This window comes from Panthera onca, chromosome B1 (genome assembly GCF_046562875.1).
Source record: "Panthera onca isolate mPanOnc1 chromosome B1, mPanOnc1 haplotype 2, whole genome shotgun sequence".
NCBI lineage: Eukaryota > Metazoa > Chordata > Mammalia > Carnivora > Felidae > Panthera > Panthera onca.
Window position 1 is genome coordinate 183,456,176 of NC_138342.1, and position 16,342 is coordinate 183,472,517.

At 40.6% G+C, this 16,342-nt stretch overlaps 1 long non-coding RNA gene across 1 annotated transcript; it reads right to left on the minus strand.

Moving 5' to 3' along the window:
- Positions 1-352: 352 nt before the first annotated feature.
- On the minus strand, positions 353-5,038 carry LOC144616012 (uncharacterized). Its single transcript, XR_013554859.2, has 4 exons — positions 4,920-5,038; positions 4,245-4,393; positions 1,651-1,733; positions 353-464 (listed from the first exon to the last, which is right to left on the minus strand). It is a non-coding gene; the product is annotated as an uncharacterized LOC144616012 (long non-coding RNA).
- Between the last annotated feature and the right edge of the window lie 11,304 nt (positions 5,039-16,342).

The window sequence follows — 16,342 nt, forward strand, 5'->3', positions numbered from 1 at the left end:
GAAGGAGTCTACCTCAGCCTGCTTTGTGCTGGATGAACTCTCTCTTCCTCCACAACCTTCCTGAGTAACTTGGATATGCCTCTTCTGGCCAAGTGGAAGGGGTCCCATGAAATAGGAATTATGTAATTTTGATGTTTCCACATGGTCATTAAATGCTCTGATAGCTGCATTCACAACTGGCATTGCAGAATATGAAGAACGGTGAAAGCCACGTTAATAATTTAACATTATTAATTTTTATTTACTGGACGTGACAGAAATAGCACACAGAAAACATCACGACAAGTTGAGCGAGAGAGAGCATGGAAGAAAAAAAACTTAGGCTTTACCTTAGTTTTTTCCTGGCTTTTTTTTTTTTTTTTTTGAACAAAAAGCTCTGCATTTTCATTTTGCAGAAGGGTCCAAAATTTATGCAGCCATTCTTGCCCTGGTTTGTGGAAATTTGGGCCAGTGTGCAAAGGCATCTGTGGGTTTGGTGGGATATAGGGTGGTAAGAAACAAATGAAGAAAAAGAAATAGTTTATGCTATTTGCAAGTGGATATTGATTGTCTCAAAATTCCAATGGGAAAAAATGATTTTCCATTAGGAAAAAAGGGCAGGAGAAAAGCCATCAGGATGATAAGCGGCCTGCTCATGCCCTCACAGCGTTGGGCAACACGGGGTGTTACACTCTGGGAGAAGTGACACCCAGCGAGCTGCGGCGAACCGTCTGAAGGGATTCCTCACATTTCAGCAACACAACTTAGGGACTCTCCTTAACAACCAAATTCCAAATGGCTGCACTCTCAAAAGGTACAAAGTCGGAGCGCCTGGGTGGCTCAGTCGGTCAAGTGACCTACTCTTGATTTCGGCTCAGGTCATGATCTCACAGTTCATGGGAGCCCGCTGGGGATTCTCTCTCCCTCTCTCTCTGCCTCTTCCACACACCCCCCTCAAAATAAATACATAAACTTTAAGAAAAAGGTACAAAGTGAAGCTTATAAATCCGGCAGAATGTAAATTTATAAAGAACAAATAAGAGCGAGATGTTATCAACTTTGTTTGTCTTTAATTTACCCAGTGCTGGAAAGAATACTGGCCACCTCACTATTCAATACTAAGGAGACACATCATGATGTTCAAACACAGAAGAATAAGGAACAATAATTTAAGTCACTTGAGATGGTTTTCACATCCTAAACTTCAGTGATTACTACTGCCATGCAATGTCTTGCTAGAGAGGCATTTTCATTCAAGATGAATATGTATAGTTGACCAGGGCTTTTAAAAAGCAATTGTCTGAGGCTCTCTGTACTTGAGATTCTGCTACTGGTTTCTCATTAAGGTGATTCATGAAATTTTTCAATTAGATTCCTATGTATTTTTAAAAACCAATTTGGTTTCTACCTTTCAGCTAAATGAATCAGTGCATCATGCAGACAGGTGCGGACTTGCATATTTATCAGGTTAAATGATCCTTGGATAGAACAGAGACAAGGGCAAGGACTTAAAAGAGAACCCAAGAAGATATAACGTTTTCAAAAGAGACTAATTGGGAAATATCCATAAACAGGTGAAAAACATTTAGCCCATCCATTCAAAATAGTGTGGTTAAGCATGGGTGTCGAGCCAGACTCCCAGGTTCAAATCCTGACTCTGTCACCACCTACCTTTGTAGTCAAGCAAGGTTCTTCCACTTTCCATGCCTTTTTCACATGTGGGATAAGACAATGACAGCGGCGGAGTCCCATGGCTGTTGTGAGAATTAGAGGGGAAATGGCCTGTACGGCTTTGAATTTAACAAACACTTAATAAATGTTGGTTATTATTACTCCTAAAAAACATCCCTAACTCGTTTACAGTTAGCTTATTTGTAGCATGTTCATAAACTTGACCTTGAAGATGAACACAGAGGTAAAAATCCATGGGCTATTGAAAAGTATAAAGCGGTGCTCATTATCAAAGGGAATTAAAAATAGTGAAAAGAAAATATATTTTTAAAAATGAAAAAAAAGTGATATTGCCAAATGCCTTAAACCTACCATATAGGTTGAAGGCATCCTACTTTAATTGTTGTCGTCACCTTCATGTATTGAAGTTTCTTGGTTTTCAGACACCTACTTAACTTTACTGAATATTTTATGCTATGCATATGAAATATATAATCCATGTGCCTAGGACTATTTCTGTCTACTAGTTTTCTTTTTTCCTAAAAACAGAGAAAAGGATTGCCTATGGCAAAAAAAAAAAAAAAAAGAATTCTGTCTTCCTGTCAGCTCCTTCTGCTCCCATCACCAGGATTCCGAATTATATATTCACATAATTTGCATTTTCCCACTCTTAGTTTAAAAAAAAATCAAGTCAAAAGCTAAAACCCGTTCCTTTTTATAGCAGCAAATTGCTTCTATTGCTCAAAACTAATTTAAAATAAAATCTAGTCACCCTGAAAAACATACGTGTGTGTGTGTGTGTATATATATTTTTTAATTTGGCTTCAGATCACTAGTCACTCATATTCCCACATAACACCTTTTTTAAATGTAATGTTTTCCTGGAAGAAGTGGGAATACAGCTTTATTCTTGTTGCAAAGCATTGCTCAATCCTGTGGTTAGCATCGTGCGTGTGATCTGGTAGATAACTAATATATCTTTGTTGAAAGAACAAGTGGATAAATGTATGAATGAATGAATGAATGAGCAAAGTAAAACATATCAAGCCTGAACAAGCAAATATAGTCTTTGCCTGACTTTTACTTTACTCCTAAACACATTTCCTAACCATGTCTCTGCCTTCTAACATTAAAACTAATAAATACAAGTACTCATGTACTTGAGGGTTCCCCAGTAAAATACATGTCCCGACACCTAAGGTGCTTCAGCCTCAACGAGATGACTTTGTTTTCTGTGACAGTAAGTTAAGATTATAACTAACATATATTCGTCAAATATATTATGCATATAAAATGCTTAAAGGTACAGTGCCCAGCATATATATGTCAGGCACTGTGCTAAGCACATTATGTACACAATCCCATTAACATCTTCCACATCCCTATAAGCTAGTAGATAATATTCTATTTTGAAGCTTATATCTGAGGCTTCAAGAAGTTAAGTAATTCCCCCAGCAGGTATACAACCAAGATCCAGACCCTTGTCTAGTTCCTACACTGATCTCTTTGCTGCTGTGACAAACTGCTTACCGTGATGAAAGAACACGAGGGAGTGGACAGAGGTGACCTCTAACTCCTGGAGCTCGTGCCAGTGACAGGCTGTGGTTTGGTGGGAAAGTTAGGACTCTGGGCTAGTATCAGAACAGACTGGAAAGAGGCTGGGGCAACAAGCCATGGGAAAAAGATAGAATATTAAGGCAAAAAACAGTGAGAATGGAAGACTGAAATATTGGCCTCTAGCTAGAGTCATTTAATTTATCCTTCAAACCAAGACCCTTGAAAGTGAAAGGGGATTCTAGTTATAATTGTATTAGGACAACACTACAAACTGGGACTGTCCTGGGTAAACTAGGAAATATGGACACCTTTCCTGTGTCCTTCTCTTGCTATTTTTTCTTTTATTCCTTCTTTTAGTCCTCTCTTCTTTTATCTTCCTCTTTACTTTCCCTCTGTGTCTCACTGGCTTTTTCCCTGTACCTCAAGGGGCAATAATTTGCCATGATTATCTGAGATTGGGAAGTTCACTAAGTGCCTCATATTTGAACTTATTTGACAAATGCTACAAAAGAATATTTCCCTTTCTGCTATATTAATTATCTATTGCTGCCAGGCACAGTACCCAAAGTGCAGAATCCTAAGAAAACATTTAATATCTCACGCAGTTCCTGAGAGTGGGGAATTCGGGAGCAGCTTAGCTGGGTGATCCGGCCCCAGGGTCTCTCACGAGGTTGCAATCAAGCTGTGAGCTAGGACTAGTCATCTGAAGGCATGACTGCAGCTGGAGGATTGACTTCCGGGAAAGCTCCCGCACATGGCTCTCTTGGAGGACTCTTGTTTCTTGCCACGTGGGCCACTCCATTCAGCTGCTCGTGCCATGGCAGCTAACTTCTCCCAGAATAACCGAGGAAGAGGCACAGGGGCTTGCACAACCTAGTTGTACAAGTTTCCCTCTCTCACTTCTACTTTATTCTAGTCATTAGAAAGGAGTCATTAAGTCCACGGACACTCGCATGAAGCGGGGGGATTGGACTCTACCTCTTGAGGGGACATATTTAAAAATACCATAGTCCATCCTCTGTCCACAAATTACTTACATTCTTCCTACATGTAAAATGTACGCACTCTTCATAAGGTCCACAAAATCTAATGCGTCAGCTCAAACTCCAGAATCTCATCATCTAAATTAGTTTCTGGTATGGATGAGGCTCCTTGGGTACAGTCCTTCGGTAGAGCTGCTCTCAACCTGAAGATGTGTGAAGAACAGAGACAAGTTACCTGTCCCTGCCACACACACACACACACACACACACACACACACACCCAGTATACAATGGTGGAACAGAGATAGGATAACCATTTAAACAAGACATTCTTGTTTACAAGGGGGGAAGCTGGGAAGAATAAAGGAGTCAGTGGTTTGTAGCCTTGCTGAAAGGCTGGAAGGTCCTTCATTAAGATTCAGTCTTCTTCCTGCCCACGAATAATTTCTCTACGGCCCTGGGTTGCTCTCTGGGCTCTTGGTTCTGTCATCTTAGTCATCCCTCGGAGTGTAATATACATGTGCAGCTGTGTGATTTCCTCCAAGGTGTCCAACTTAAAGCAATTTGGAAGTCCAAAGGACCCTTTTCACTACTACTATCTCTGTCTCCAGTAGTGTTTCTATGAGTAGATTTCCCTTTAAAACGTTGTGGCTCTCCTATGTATCTTATTGGCTTCTCTCTATTCAAATGCCATACTCATGAATGTCTTGGAGATAAGACCTTCTCTACCTTGGACATCTGCTGAGACACTGTGGGCATGGCTGAAGCCAGAGTAGCCGCTTCCAAGAAGGCTCGCTCTCATGGCTGTTCACTGGAGGCTTTGTCCCCTGCTACATGGGTCTCTCCATAGGGCTGATCTGAGAGAGAGGAGAACGTCATGGTGACTTTTTTACCTAGGTTTTGAAGTTTTCTACCATCAATTCTGCTTTATTCTATTCGTTATAAGTGAGTCCAGTCTATACTCAAGAGGAGAATTAGCTTCCACTTCCTGAAGGGAGGAATATCAAAGAATTTGTGGACATATTTAAAGTTACTACAGCTGCATAATTTTTCAAAGTTGACTTTTTCATTTCATTTCATCTCTGGGAATCTATCCAAAGAAAATAACAAAATATAAGGGAAATAGTATGTGAGCTGGGTAAGCTATTTATGTTATGTTATACCAGTGAGAACTTAGAAAACATACCTAAATATTCAGCAACAGAGGAATGCTTTGATGAATTATAGTATTTCTACAGAATAGAATACTGCAGAACTGTTTAAAATCATTCTGAAGCCCATGGAGTAATATGAAAAATACTTGTGATAAATTTATGAAAGAACACAAAATTGTATGTTGGAAAAATATGCACCAAAGACAGACCGGATGAGAACATACTAAAATAACAATAATGGTCGTGGTAGTTGGTGATATCATGGGAGATTTCTGTCTTTCTCTGTCTCCAAATTTTCTGTTACGTATTTTTCGGTAATGTATAAGTCTATGATTTTTTATTTTGCAAGAGGCAATTAAACATAATACTGACTTTCTAAGTGAGAATTCAGTGGGCATTTGTGTCCTTTTTTTATGCAGCAAAAAATAGACCACTCAGATTCATAGACAGTCTTGCAAAGGGTCATATCAGTGGTGGAAGAGGTAGGGAAGAGAACATACTCAAGAGTGGTAACTGAGAAGAATCTACTAAAAGGAAACAACAGAGTACAGTCGAGCACCCCAGGGAGTTGGGTACCAGCCCTGCCCCAGGTCTGATGAGACATAGAGTGGGGGTAGCTTTAGTCACAGAAGCTGTGATCTTCATACATCTGGGAAGTGAAGCAAACACTAACCCCCACCCCCTTTATTCTCTAGCCCTCTCCATCACCTGCCTGCCTCCGACTGATTGAGCCAACAAGAATCCAGAGTTTGAAGGAGTCCCTTGATTATAAATCTTAAAAGGTGAGCCACCCATAACACAAAGAAGGGTAGAGAATGGAACTGAAAGGGCAAATGGAAATACCCGGCATGGGAGATTATTTAAAGTAGCTGGACGATGCCCTGCTTTGGTGAGAAGATCCCAAAGATCTTGAGTAAAATTTACGCTTTTATACTAAAAATGGACTTCGAAGTTTGAGGAATATACATTATGACATCCAATTGTTCAAATGAACATGTCCAGATACCACACGGGTTATGAATAGTTTCACTTCTGGACACAAACAAACAGCCCACATCGTAGGTCATGGCATCCAAATCAATTCTTGAATCTGGAAGTACATGTCTTGAACAGGTTTTATGTGCGTTTACACAGTATACAAACCAGCGGGATATTTTTGATGATGTACACACCAGTGAACCTCCTAATAAAGTTATCCCCATTCAAAAAGCAGCTGCAAACGTGGACATTTTCTTTAGCTGTATTATAAACTTCATTAAGGCAGGTTCTTTGTTGTGTTTGGTGTGGTTTTTTGGCTCACCATGTATCATCACCTATCACAATACCTCAAACTCAGGAACCCATCAAACTTTAATGAGTGGATGAATGACTGGATTTATTAAAGGGCTTTCACGTGTTGCTTTTCCATCTTTTTTGTTGAGAAAACAAGAAATATCCTTAAGAAAGGTCGAAGAATTTCAGTAACTTGCTTAAGATCAAACAGCTAGTAAGTGGTAAAACTGGAATTCGCACCCAGATTTTTTGGTGCAACTGCCTGAAGCTAACGGAACTCTTTAACCCAGGTACTTCCGTTATATTTCTAATATCTGGCCTGAGATATGACCACACTCATGCAATGAAAACATGATAAAACTTCATCTTTTCTTTGATGTCTCTGGAAATAAACTTAACGTTCTTCCAAATGAGGATATTTCATTATATAGTTTAACATAAATGTACTCTTTTTCTATGCAAATGGACATTATGGTAAAATAATCCTACATTCCACTATCTGTTTAAGATAGAAACTTCTGGGGGTGCCTGGGTGGCTCAGTCGGTTAAGCATCAGACGGCGGCTCACGTCATGATCTTACGGGCCGTGAGTTCGAGCCCCACGTCAGGCTCTGTGCTGACAGCTCAGAGCCTGGAGCCTGCTTCAGACGCTGTGTCTCCCTCTCTCTCTGCCCCTCCTCTGCTCACACTCTGTCTCTGTCTCTCCCTCTCTGAAAAAATAAATAATAAACATAAAAAATAAAGATAGAAGCTTCTGTACTATTCTTTAGTCTAATGGTGGTTGTCTTGAAGGTGGTAGTGTCTCCAGGGAGAGGATGGTTTCGTCAGAATGTCTAGGAGCGTTGGTCCTGGCATTTAGGGAGCAATGGGACCAGGGATGCTGAATGAGCTGCAGTGCTCAGGACAGCCCCGCACAATGAATAAACTGTCTTGCCCAAAATGCCAACAGCATCTCAGCCCCTAAGTGATTCTTCCACTTTTGCTAGGTTAGATCTTCTACCTGACTATATTTCCTATCCCAGGCATATTTAATATTCTTTAAATAGAATCTAGCAATGGCATTTTACTGGTTCCCCTGTGACCTTTAACTTCCGGGGCTTCACTTCTTAAATTAAACTAGCGACGTGTGGAGTTTTAAAGACACCAAGGCGGTTCCTTTATACTCTATACTCGCAGCGGACAGCAAACAACAGCAGGCTGGGAGTCAGGCGGCCTGGGTCCTTGACTCAGGTTCTCGGATAGCACAGCATGACCTTGGGCAAGTTGTCTGATCTCTTTACTGCTTCTGCTTTTTCATCGAAAACACAGAGGACAAGGAAGTGACTTTTCAGAGCTGCACCCCTAACACTGAGTGAGCAGCAAACCTAAACGACACCAAACCGGACCAGAGTGTGAAGCGTTATACATGAAGGTGTAACTCAGATAAAATCTCCAAAGAAAACCTCACAGATGCCCTAAGTTACCTACGTGGAATGGGTATGTGTAGGCATCTCCAAAGGAGAAAGAAGTAACCATTTCCACCTTTCTAACTCTGTGATCTTTTATGCACGTTACTTAGAAACAACATCTTCTCAGAAGTCACGGTGAATGGCAGTGGAGGCAGCCAGAGCCATTTTCTTCCTCGGTGACTGCAGTCGAGTGGAGACTGGAGGTCATGAAGAGGGATTCTGAAAATCAAGATCTCGGAAGTTCAAAAATGGATTCGGGCCCTGCTATGGTGTATGATGAGCCTGGTGGGGGTTATGAACCTGTCCATCCCTTGGGCCTTCTCCCAGATTCCCTTTCTGCAGACTCCAAATCTAGGAAATCTGCTCTTTCCTATTCAGATCCCTCTGGCTTTTCCTAGACTCTTTCCCCTCCTCTCCATCCCCTTTGCCATGGTCCCAGGTCAGGATTTTATTTTCTTGCAAGGGGTCGAGAACAAGGGTTTCTAATCTTTTCTTTTCTGTCTTTCCACTTTATCCCCTATAGTGCTTTCAGAATTATGTCTCTAATGTAAATTAAGCATCTTTTTCTCCTATCAAAGAGCTAGTAAGTGGCCGAACTGGAATTCATACCCAGAGTTTGTTCTCTTGTTTTAAATTATTCGAAAGCTCTCTAGTGGCTATTAGGAAAAATTCAAATTCTGAATAGCATACAAGACCTTTTTTTTTTTTTTAATTTGACAGAGAAAGTTGTGTGTGTGTCTGTGTGTGTGTGTGTGTGTGTGTGTGTAAGCAGGAGAGAGGGGCAGAGGGAGAGAGAAAGAGAACATCTTAAGCAGGCTCCTCACTCAGAATGGAGCCCAACACGGGGCTCAATCCCATGACCCTGGGATCCTGAAATGAGCCGAAATCGAGAGTTGGACACTCAACTGACTGAGCCATCCAAACATCCCAATATCTTTTTCTTTTCTTTTTTTTTAATGTTTTATTTATTTTTTGAGAGAGAGAGAGAGAGAGAGAGAGCACAAGCTGGGGAGGGGAAGAAACAGAGGGGGACAGAGGATCTGAAGCTGACAGGGTGACAGCAGTGAGCCTGGTGCAGGACTCAAACTCACACACCGTGGGATCATGATTGAACCCAAGTCGGACGCTCAAGCAATTTAGCCACCTCCCCCCCCCACCCCGGGTGCCCTCTTTTTCTTTTGTCTTAATGAGCTGACACCTACCTTATCTTTGACTGTTCCTCTACTCTAAGCTCCCTTCTGTTGGTCAGTGCCTGTCTGGTCTTAGATTATTCCTCATCCTTCTTCTGTTTTGCTTTATGCTCAGGGCACTGTTCTGCAAACCAAGGTTCTCCAGGCTCCCTTGCCATCTGGCTTGTAACTAAATTTCATGTTTCTCTCTCCCCCTCATTCTCTCTCTCTCTTCTCCCTCCCTCCACTGTGCCCCCAGCGGTGGCTACATCACCTCAGTGGCCCCCGGTATTTACCAGGCAACCCATCATCGTGGGCCGTAGCACCACCACCTTCCCCTTGTTCTGGGGAGCAAGTGACCTCCTGCGGTTGCCAATCTTGTGTTTGTCTCACTTCACCATGGTTGCTCTTTCAATCTTCTAACATTTTTTAAATTTAATTTCCCATATTAAGTTCCTCCCACTGAACTACCTGGTGTGGGTTTTGCTTTTCTGGCTGGATCATGACTAATCTATTCCCTTCCTTTCTAGTTCCCAAAATAGGCCTCTCAAGAGAAGAAGGCATTCCCTGTGCGAGAAAACCATCCCTTCATTTCTCCGTGATGCAAACTCTTCCTTATCCTTTCCACTTTAGCACAAATTCCGTTTTTGTTACTCTTCTAGGCACATTCCAGGCACGATGTGCTTGGCACAGTACTAAATGTACAGTTAGATCATTATTGAAAGTACTTTTACATTGGTCTCACATTGGTCCATAAGCTCCAAGGGGCACCTGCGTGGCTCAGTTGGTTGAGCGTCCGACTTTGGCTCAGGTCATAATCTTGCGGTCCTTGAGTTCGAGCCCCGCATCAGGCTCTGCGCTGACAGCTCAGAGCCTGGAACGTGCTTCGGATTCTGTGTCTCCCTCTTTCTCTGCCCCTCCCCCACTCATGCCCTGTCTCTGTCTCTCAAAAATAAACATTAACCCATAAGCTCCTTGAAGCTAGAGACCATGTTATTTAGTTTAAATATCCCCAGTACCTGAGCATACAGTAGGCAATCAATAAACATTTGTTAAATAATACACTACATGAATTTTGAAAAGTTCACAGCTGATGTTTAAGCAGCTTCAACAGTTTCATGATATTTAAATTTTGTAAACATATCGGAAACTCCAGCTATTTTCTAAGGGTTGTAGTTATAACTGACCTTTTTATAAAGAAAATTAATTAGTACTTTCAGCCAAACCAGATATTTTATTCCAGTGTTGGAGGAAGTGCTTGCTATATTTAACAAAATAATGGAAAATTGATGTTTATAACATTAGTTTAAGTCACTGGAATCTGTATTCAAATATGTGTAGTTTATTGTATCTGAGATGCTTCTAATTAAAGAATAATTATAAATTCCTATAGGTCACTATCTTTACCACTGGAAAAGTTTCATTATCACATCATATATAAACAAAGTCCAATTTAACTTTCTATCTATTAAAAATATTTCTATCCATTAAAAATATTCAAGGGAATGCTTAAAAGAATGAACATTTGTTATTCAAGCTTATTATTTGGCTCAAAGCATAAAATCCAAGATCTCTGATCATTTGGGCTTTGAACCCTCAACCACTATTTTGAGTGTTTGAGAAACAAAAACTTACATCACTTCATATTCCAGATATAAAAGTCATTGATATTCCACCACGAAGCTAGCATTTCATAGCATGATCCATTATCAAAGAGACTGACATGTGAGCAAACAGAGAAAAGTGTTATCAACCAGTGAAATAATCCAAAGAAATTCAGAATATGGAGTGTCTAAGTATCCTTGAAAATAATTGTAGACTCAAAGATCCTGAGGCATAAAGCATAATTTACACTGGATAAATTCTAGCTGTTGGAAGAACCCCTGATGATCAAAATTTTTCTACTACAAATCTGAGCCAACATGCCTTTTTTTGTTAAATGTCATCATTAAATATTTATTAGTCATTTTCCCTGTTCTTTTCATAGCCCAAAAAAAACCTGGTTAATTTTTTTCCTTTCCACAATTATAAACCACACTCCGAGCTTGATCTTCAAGTTACATTTAAAGTCTTTGCACAACACCTAAAAATGCTTCTCAATAGTAAACATTAAATATTTTTTAAATTAATATTTATTTATTTACTTATTTATTTATGGAGAAGAGGGTGTCTTGAACCAGAGCTAATGTGGGTTTGTACAGACCACTGGGCAAGACACATTAAATCTACCCTACAGCTTGACAAAGACAGAGCTGAATATAGGCAATTCTTTGAGCAACCCAATGATTATCTGCTCAACCAACAAAAGACAAAGGGTCCTGATGCCCAGTGGATGAAGACAGACAGGTTGGAGTTTTCCTTAGTGTGGAAGCTATATCTTCAAGCACCCTTGGCTGAAAAGCTAAATCCAAGATTCAGTTTTTTGTATAGGAATTTGAGTACAGTATTCTGATAAGTTTCTCCCTGCGTATCTTTTGAAAGCAATCATTTGTATACAAGCTTCAGATTGAAGAATATCTAGTGTTACCTCTTCCCCTCTGTTATGATCCTTCTGTCTCCTTATCTTTAAACTTACATCTTCAAAGAAAGAAAGCTCCTAGGGGTGCCTGGATGGCTCAGTTGGTTAATTAAGCATCCGACTTCAGCTCAGGTCATGATCTCCCAGCTCCTGGGTTCCAGCCCCACCTCGGGCTCTGTGTTGACAGCTCGGAGCCTGGAGCCTGCTTTGGATTCTGTGTCTCCCTCTCTCTCTCTGCCCTTTCCCCACTTGTGCATGGTCTCTCTCTCTCTCTCTCTAAAAATAAACACTAAAAGAATTTTTTTTAAAAAGAAAGAAAGCTCCTAATATTGTGAGCCTAAAAATGTTTTCAACTTTTTGCTACCCTTCATTTTTTTGTTTCTTTAATTAGAGAGGGAACTTTTTTGTTTGCTGCATTTATAAATCTAAAGCCCGACTCATGAATATTCAGACAAGATAAAATGTCTAGTCAGTTCTATCCAGTGGAACTTCCTTTGATGAAGGAAATGTTCTAGACTTTCACTGTCCAGTACAGTTGCTGCTAGATAGAAATGACTGCGGGCACTTGAAACGTGGCTACTATGACTGAGAAAATAGAATTTTTAATTTTTATTTTATTTAAATTAATTTAAGTTTGAAGAGCTACATATGGCTAGCAGCTACTTATTGGACAGTGCAGGTCTAGCCACTATGACTTGAAAGGCACCAAGGAGGTTCCTCTGTCCCCACTTCCTGTATCCCTAATTTCTCATAGTGCCTCAGCGTCCGTGAGCTGAAACTGATCCTTTAAGAAACAGGATACAGAATAAAATTAAAACTATGATCCCGTCAACACTCCTGGTTGCAAACACAAGTCAGTGCCAGTTGACTCACACACACGAAAATGTTTTTGCGTGTCTACGGACCCCCCCACCCCCCGCAGAATCAACAGGAAGCCTGAAGAATGAAGCTTGAGTTAGCAGAGAAGAATCTGATGCGTGGCCAAGATCCTGCCATCAAGAACAGTCTGCGGAGGATGCCATTACTTGCCCTGATGGCACTGGACACTTGCCAGCACAATGCGGGATTCTGTTGCCCTTGGTCTGCTAGCCACTGACCTTTCAACTCCACAATGGCCACATCAAGTAATGTCTAATTGAAGCTTTGTCTTTGTGTCACTCCTTAAAGATGCTGCCAGCCCATGAGGTGTAAAAGTCTGCCTACCTTTTGGATTCACAGACACTGCCTTCTTCCCATTTGGGGGCAAGGGAGGGAGGTTAGTGTAGTCCCCAGCATTCACTTAAGTGAAAACTTTTGATCTGTTTCTAAAAAAAAAATTAACCCTAGCACAAACTGTAAAGAAGTGTAAGTAAGCATGATCAAAATGACTTCGCTATACAGAAAAATGTTCTCTTACTTCTTTTCAATTTTCCAAATATTGTTTTTTTTAGTAATTAATCATTAGCCACCAAAGTATCACATACATTGTGGAATTAAAATATAATTATAATTAGTTACAATTGTGCATTGAAGTTAAATTCGTAATTGATAATTGCCTTGGTGAAGCTAAGGGTCGCTGCTATTGAAATCTGAAAAATTCCGAGCCGCACGGCTTGGTGTGCGCCTGCCATCTAGTGGTGAGACAGGTGAATACCGCCTTGGTGTGCGCCTGCCATCTAGTGGTGAGACAGGTGAATACCACCATAGAGATCCTAGAGCGCTTGAAAGGCCAAGTTTGCCAGTTTTTCCCGCTTCACATTTTCCCCAATGTGTCGACCCAATCAACCACCTATTTCTTAAGCCTTTGCAGTTATCTTTCATCATATTCCATTCCATTTCGTGCTAACTGCAAACTGTCGATCTCTGGGAGCCAAAGTGTCTCTTGGCACTACTTTGTAACCGCATTCCCTGAGCCAGGTTCCCTTTCTAAAATTGGCTTTTATTTTACCTGTGTCCGGAAACAACATGTGGTTTGGGCAGGCTACCATTCTCCCACGGGGAGTATCTTGGCCACTATTATAAAAGTGCTAGTGAACACTAGCGTCACTGATGTCACGGACTGATAACTTACAAAAGGATTTAAGTTTAGTTTAAGAAAGTAATGAAAGAGGATCATCAATATTTTTGCTGACCGCTCTAAGAAGGATGGGAAAAAAAATCCTAAGTAAAGGAATGCATCCAGATCTCAACTTCCTTCCTTTCTGTCCTTGTAAATTTCGGAGGCAGTATTTATCACGTACCATATCCTAATAGCAATATCAATACAATCCATTTCTCACATACCTGAGAGTAATAAAATCGACTTTACACTTCAAAGATGCAATGTTTCCCTCCAAGAACACTTCTGGAAGCAAAGAGAAACTATCAAGCCAGTGACCTAATAACGTTTCTGGTGCGTGGTTTTGCTCAAAAGATGACTTAAGGGTGGTAGAGGATAGACAGCATGAATGGTGGCCCGAGACTCAGGATGGGTCCATGGCTCCCCAGCCTTGGTTGCCACGTTATTCTTGATTCACACTCTGAAAGGAAGCAAGTGGACATTTTAATCTGGCTCTGGAAGAAGGAGGAAGATTCGGAGTCTTAACAATGATAGTAAAATAGATTTGAGACTGGGGACTACAGAATGGGGGGGAGTGGTTCAAAGTACTTGACTGGAGACAGAAGAGGAAAATCAAGTTTCCTCTGTGGGAACAGGGTCTGATAATAGAGATTTTGAAATTTTGGAGGTGAATGACTTTGATAAACTACTGAGTGGGTGGAGCATCTAGGCAGAGGCCTGGTAAGGATGGAATTATCGTTCTTAGGGTCTGGCTGGGCCTGGTAAGGAAGCCTTTCTCTTCTTCTTGTGTGCCCCCTTTGGCTTCCTGCTTGCCTGGCCATTCCTTTTCCGTTAGTGTTGCCCTCTCCTTCTTTAGCTGTAGCTGACTCTCTTTTTTATAAATGGCCACAGCAGTTTTATCAAAATTATCACATGAAATTCACAATTTGATGTAATGATTGAATATCTAAAATTTGTGAGTTGAACCTTCTGTACTTCTAGTGAAAGAGTCTCTAGTGAAGTTTCTTAATTGTCTATTACCTTCAAATTGTCTTCCTGTTGATGCACAGCCTTAAACAAGGCAAAAAAAAAAAAAAAAATCAAAGCCTCTCTATTCTGAAATTAAAGCTTTACCTCCACTCTTACTAGATCCTAACATCTAGAGATTGGGTACTCAACCCAAAAGCTTACGTTTGTGAATGCATGCTTATGCCTGCCTAATTAGAGCCTAGGCAGAGATAAGTCTTGTCATCGTGTGACTTTGGAGATGATTATTCCTGGGCTACATTCTTTTTTTTTTTTTTCTTTTTTAAGATAAGAGTGATATCCTTGAAGAACCCAGTAATAGTAGTATTCTTAAAATGGCTAAAAGGAGGTTGGGATTATTCCGCAAATATTTATTACAAATGAGAACACTTAACATTTTAGATACGTAGTAACAATGTAGGCTCCTTCAAAGATGTTACACCTACACATTCTTCCAAAGGGATAAAAGATATGTCAACTGTGTGATCCTATTCCATTTTGGACCTCCAGACCCTGGTAAAACGATTAGGAGAGGAACAGCATCTACTACCTAATCAGGTTCAATTTGTATTTTATTCTACTGCTCCCATATGGGAAATGTGACTTTGCATTTCATTCCTTAGGAATCATCGGTGACCTTCTTCCATCACAGATTTGCTAGTCTTGGTGGGGTGGAGTCCATGAAGGAGTCTTTGACATTAATAATGAGGCAAACGGCATTAAAATTGGCCCTCAGCACGCTGCTGCTAATGCGACACACGCAGGCAATCAGGGAGGACGGCAGGCGGGGGCGGCGGCTGTTGAGTCCGTTTTTACCATCTCGCTGTCCAAATGCGGCTACTCACTTCACTGGTAGGGACTTTTATTTTTTGTCTTTAGATTCTTCTGGTGGGAGCATAGGGTTGCTATTCATGGGAAAAGTTAAAGATTCCAGGGAAGTTATGTGTTCATACTAATCTACCCTACAGGGTACCGAATAAAGGGTATTAGGTGCTGCACCAAAATAAAATGATTCACTGGGACAGAAATGTTCTCATTTCAATTATTTAAAATCCCACAGAAACTTGACTGGCGTTTTCTCTGCATTTTTGAATAGAAGTGTGAAGAGATGTGTGTGTGTGTGTGTGTGTGTGTGTGTGTGTGTGTGTGTGTGAGATATAGTAGCTATTTCAGGAGAGAGTAGCTTGCTTTTTTAATCAACAGAAAAATAATCGCAAAGGCAGAACTGCTGAAATTTCTTTGACTGAATGTATGCCATTCAGAACCTTTTTTTTTTCATTCCATATGGTTGCTGTGTGGCCTAAATACATACATTCTTTAATGTTAAGTAAAATTGTGCACACTAGACATGGTCATTATGTATATAATTCAGATGCAGTACATTTATTGAGGTGTCTCCCTTTGGAATCGGTGCGTTCAGAATCAGAGGAAGGCTAAAAAGCAAACAATCTCAAAAGCATTCGTGTTTTAGGGCTTTGGTCTCACTGCCTTTAGAATTCCCTCCACGATTTTCAGCAACCACTCCAGACCCAGCTACATGCTAAATTT